This window comes from Chenopodium album, chromosome 23 (genome assembly GCF_948465745.1).
Source record: "Chenopodium album chromosome 23, dcCheAlbu1.1, whole genome shotgun sequence".
NCBI lineage: Eukaryota > Viridiplantae > Streptophyta > Magnoliopsida > Caryophyllales > Amaranthaceae > Chenopodium > Chenopodium album.
The window spans coordinates 4,699,805-4,705,804 of NC_137856.1; positions in this window are offsets into that span (position 1 = coordinate 4,699,805).

Here is a 6,000-nt window from a genome sequence, read left to right on the forward strand (position 1 = left end):
TCCTACTCTTTCCGCAGCACCTAATCTGTACGGAATACGGGTGTTAGAATATAAAACGTAACTATTTTGCAATCGAAAAAATTAACGCAAGCATATATCACCGACTAGATCTTGATTCACTTCCTTAGCCGTAGTTATGATCAACCCAAAATAATTCAAATTATATGCAACATAACACAGTCATTGTTATGGTTGTGATTTCTAATAAGCAAAATTAAAAGCTTCACAAGTGCACACACTAAAGTTTGGCTTGCAGTACAAGTCTAAGTTAATAAGAGAAATACGGCGACATTTGATTTGTTGGACGTGAAAAACCACTTACACAAGGCAGTGTGGCTTTTTTCCATGCATCCAAGCGTAGCTGAAGCTATATGGAGTTCGTAATAAATGAGATTGGTTGGGAATGTGTACTATATTTTACAATACATGTAATTACGAAAATAACCTCAAAGGATTTTTGAAGCCACATAGACAATTAGTGACTCACCATTTGCTTCAATGTGAACATTAAGCGTTATATTACCCAAGAGGTGCGTACTCAAGTAATTTTTGGATTTCAACTAAAGCTCGATGTAATGACATACGTAGTATATAATGTGATTACTGAAATTAGTTTAAGCCGTTGTTTGTGGGCTTCGTTTCCTGTTACCCAATCTGGTATGAAGTACAACTATATAGTCGTCAAACAGTCGTATATGAAATATTAATTAGGCTTTAGTTTAGTTAAGTACCCGTGAAACGTATGCGTGAATGCGTCTCCCATATTAATACAAAATAGAAATATAAGTCCGGCAGGTTTACTCGTGTTTTATAAACTATAAAGCTTATAGAATAAATGTAATTTGTACTAGTTAAATGAAATTTAGCAAAGTAAGTTAATTACGTTGTTGGGACTATGGACTCCTAAACACAGTAGGTATGGCTCGGTTTTCGATACGCGTCACATAACGCCGTGTACTGTTCCTGAACACTCTCACTGTAATATGGCTTAGTAAGCTAGAGTAGTGCACACTAACGTGAAACTGCAGTCAACTACGGTTAGGGTTGGATTTTTTGGCTATAAATTTGCTCCATAATGATCAAGGTATGCTCACAAAACCTTCAAACACCTGTCTAAGTAAATCTAAAAAATAGTGCACATCATATTTACACCTCCACAAAAATTATGTCTCCTTCCAAAAAAAGTCAATCCTCTCCCTCAACTTCTAAGAGGAGAGGTAGAAAGCCAAACAGCACCCCTCGTGGTGAGGCATCCAACCCTCGTCGAAACCTCAGAGCGTTGGCTATGCTAGCCAACGCAGCTGCAACGCAAGCTGCTCAAGGTCCCGCTGTTAACCAGGCACCACAGTTCCCACCGGTTGGTGGTGAACTTCAGCCTGGGAATGTTGGCAACGGTCAGGAGCAGCATGACCTTAACATCCCACCCCCTGAAGGCCTTCAAGATCCGCTGATGGTGCAACTCCCAGATCAAGTTCATCCAATTGCGCCTTTGGTGCAACCACTCGCACAACACGTCCAAGGTGGTCTTGGTATCCCATTCTTTTATGCACTCCAACAACCGCAGGGTGTGCCGGCGGTACCTCAGCAACTTAATGGCGGGATACCCACGTACAACATTCGCGTGAGGAGTGCTAACTTGCATGACCATGGTGTCACGTACGCTGTTGCTGCAAATGAGAGCATGTATCGAGTCTATCTCGATTATGCTGCGAGGGTTGATCTAGGAGTGCACCAGATCATCTTAAAGCGGTTTGACGTCGTTGTTCACTCATTGGGCACTGCATTTGCCGCCGGCATTCAAGACGGAGACGTGTTATCTGTGGAGCCAGTGGTACGGTATCTTATTATTAAGTTTAATACATATTTTATCATGTCACGGTGATTCTTTTTGTTGATGGTATACTCTATACGGTAGTGTTTAACAAGAAGTCAAGATCATACTCCTAATTTAACATATTAAACCGAGTAATTAGATGTTAGTAAATAGAGAAATGGTTCTTCTGTAGGTAGGCCCATTAATTTGTTGTGCGTTGGTGTGTATGACCTTCTCGTAGTTCTTTAACTGTGAGTTTTAAATTACATGTGTTTAGTATGTTATCATTTGTATGTAGTGTATTCGTACTGGAAAATTATAATTTTTAATACTTTGAAATATTCAAGTAGATATTTTAATATATGGAGTAAATAATCTAGTACCATCATGTTTTGCAAGCTTTTAATTTCGTAGTACGATTTGTAGTTGATATCGATCACAAAATTATTAAGGAAGGATACACTAGTTAAGAGAGCATTCTTGATCTGCATGCATATAGAGCGGTGTGAGTCATTTTTAATGTTGTTATTTATATCTTGACTGGTGCTAGAAGTGGGCCTTAAACATTATTTTGTGCTTAAGCTAATGAATTTGGTCAAAATTACGAATGCAGAACGTGGAGCATAATGTTGACACGCGCTTTAAGCGGTTCACGGTGCAAGATCTGTCAGCTACTCCGAGGGAGGTAAAAGTCAATGCGCTTCCTAATGCTACCCTCTTCGGTGCTTACGAAATGTGGGGTGTTCAGTACAATGTGGATCCGGTCAACATGATTGGGTTTCACAACAATGTGGTTGTGACTAGTCTTCACAGTATCACCGAAGTTGGAATTAAGAACCAAGACCGTGTGTTCGTGCTCCCAAACAATTGGAGGGACATCTAGTTGGTTTGCTGTTTGGTAATTTGGCTGTTGTTTGTTCTGTGAGCGTCATGATTTGGAAATGTTGAACTGCTGCTTAGTATGTAGTGTGTGTCTCTTGGATTGAATTTGTCGAACCTTTATAAGGGTTCAAGTTTCCGTTTCGGCTTGGCTTTTAGTAAGTTGATGTTTCAGAATTAATCGTAGTGTCGCACTTAGCGAGTTGATGTCGTACAAGTTATTGTGAGTAGACGTAGTAGTTGTGTTTAGGCAAGCCTTAAACCTTGGCTATATTAGCAGTGTTGTTATGTGATGTAGGTGGTGTTAAAAAAGTACTCTCTGCTCTTGTCTATGTGTAATGTGATTAGTACTTTTATTATTTATTATGAAATATTAATAGTACCTTATTATATATGCACAATGTGTCAGGTAAGTTTCATGCTTAATGTGGAAGCTCATTAACGAACAGTAACACAAATTTTTTATACTAATTTGCTAGGACTGGGGGAGATATGCTTTGAGAAAAAAAATTTGCTACAGTATATGTACGTTGTGTACAGTTAATTAATTTTTAAAAAAAATGTAAAAAAAAAAAACCCACATTTACCATAAAATGAGTATGTCAACATTAATTGTTTCTGTTGTAAGTGGATGAGTTAGTACTAAAGTATTTCTACCTTCTTTTGTGCTGTTACTTCTTTAAGCTTCAACAACGTTGACATTAATTCTAAATATTTGTCAAAGTGCTTTTGCTTCGGTACACCCAACAGTAATTTCAAGATGTAATAAGGGAGTGCATTGTTTGCTCAGCATGAATTAGTGCATGATATATGTTTTTCCTGATAATATGCCTCAAAGGATTTTTATCATTTTATTTTTGTTGGGGTTTTTTTTTCCTCATATAGTATTATTGTACATATACAATTTATTAACATAGTTCGAATTACTTAGGCTAATTGTCGGAGTGCACCGTTTGCTCAGCGTGAATTAGTACATGACATATGTTTTTCATGATAATATGCCTCATAGGATTTTTCTAAATTTTATGGTCTTTTTTTGTTTTTTTTTTTTTTTTTTTTTGCATATAGTATTAAAGTACATGTACAGTTTAATAAGATAGTTGCATATAGTATTAAAGTACATGCACAATTTAATAAGATTGTTCGAAATGCTTAGGCCAATTGTCGGGGGTATTTTTCGCAAAGACTTGTGTCTGTAGTGTGATGAGAAGTATATTCATCTAAAAATTACATCCACTGGGTAATGTCTTTAGGTCTCCAAATATTACATGCAATCGTAAAAAAATCCAACGGTTGCAGTTGCAAATGACAAATGTATTTTAGAACTTCACTGATCTTCAGTTCATTGGCAAAAAACTGTCACGTACACTGTCACAATCATGTAATGTGTCTGTGACATTGGTAAGTAACTAGCTGTGTCGAAGGATTTACGCATAATTTAATTGAACAATTTAATGCATTGCAACCACCTAGCGAAAGACACACCTCTCCAAATAAATTAAAATGCCTCACCAATTCTCTATATAAATTAAAGTGCCTCAACACCACCTTTGTGTGGCACTGTTCTTGTTAGCAAAGACAAAACACAACACTAATAAAATCCACCATATTGTCCATGGCATTAGAGAACTATCAAAATACAACTTATGTCAGGTCCACCATCTTTGATGGTCCTAGGGATCGTCTTATGGTCCCTCTGAGTCTAGTGAGAGATGATCCGTTGTTAGGATCACGTGGTACTTCGGTTGATCTAGATGAGATGCTTATTGACCAAATAAGGTCTATGGAGTCCACTGATGATGAAGTTGAGGTGGGGGGAAGTGAGTTGTCTGTAAGGAACCTCTTGTTACTGAGTGCACATTTGTCACCCTCACCTTCGTTCAGGCAACACGAGATGGAACGTGATGAGATGACTCTACTAGGGGGAGCTAGGTCACCAACGCAACAACTGGCTACCGTAAGGTGTGCCCATAAGGTTGATTTAAACGTACAACCGTCCTCACCGGAAAGTAAGAAAGAGAAGAAGAGGTTTTTAGGGCTGGGAAAATTATTAAGGAAGGGAAAAAGTGGAAGGAATGTAGGTCGCCAATGGTGGAAGGCTAATCCCTGGTTTATGGAAAGAGCTATGAAAAGTGAAGATTGGTCAAAGGGAGAAAAGGATCAAGTTCAGTGTAGCGGTTATGCATTACACCGTGGGTGCTGGTAGAGTCATAGATGGGTGCTGGTAGAGTCGTTGAATGTCCACTATTGTGTTAAATCTAAGTTGTTGTTCCGTGTAATCGTCAAGTAGATAATGTTATTATTAGCATTAGATGAAGTTGTAGGACTGTTGTTGTATCAAATTAACCCGTATCGTATGGTAAGGGCAGTAGAGTATCTAATTGGGCCAACGGCACAAAATTTGGCTTTTATTATGTGTTGTTGTTGGATCAAATTTATGTTAGGAAGACCATTACTGTGTTGGTAGTTGATTGATCAGTAGCCCAAATGTTATGTGTACGGGCGAACTTATTGTAATGTTGTTTGGGCCCACAGCCCATAGTTTTGTGCTTAGCCCACAAGCCATCTTATGATTGTGCTCATAATTAAGTAATCGGAAAGCGGCCGCAGCCCAAGTCCGTATTGAGGTGCATGCATATTGATGAGTGTGTCGAAACCCAGAATGTGGTCCAATGTATTTTGGAAGTTGTTTTTCGTGGATGTAATATTGTCCTGCTGTACATAGCGTGTCATATGTGTGCATTATTAGTTAGTGTATCAAAAATGGTTGGTGCAAAGTTGCATATGTCTCCCATCAACTGTGTTGGTTTATGCATATTGGGCCGTTTAGGAGGATAAAAGATTTGGCTCATAGGCCCATTAATAACACATACAAGTAATAATGAGGAATTCAAATGATTGTTGCTTGACGACAGATAATGACGAGGTTCCAGAGGTAGATAACACTAGTACCACATTGTTTGTAAGACAAAAGTTGCATTGTACGCAAATAATCATACAATATATCGTTAACGCTATAACTTGGAACGAGATTAGGAACCCAGGTTTTCAGACGTATGATATTATTTATCGTTCACACGCCCGTTCAACACGCTGCCAATTCCTTAAGATGTCCAGGTTGTCTCATACAGTTGGTCCAATGTATTAGTTTTTGTTGAGAAAGTGTCGGACAATCCAATGGTGCAGTCTACTAAGCTTTCATTGTCAACAACCAACAACAACGCTCCTGATGCAGGGGTCTGGTGTGCACCAAAGTCTGGATAAGTACGATGTACACAAAGCAAGCATCACATAAAATCCAAATTGAA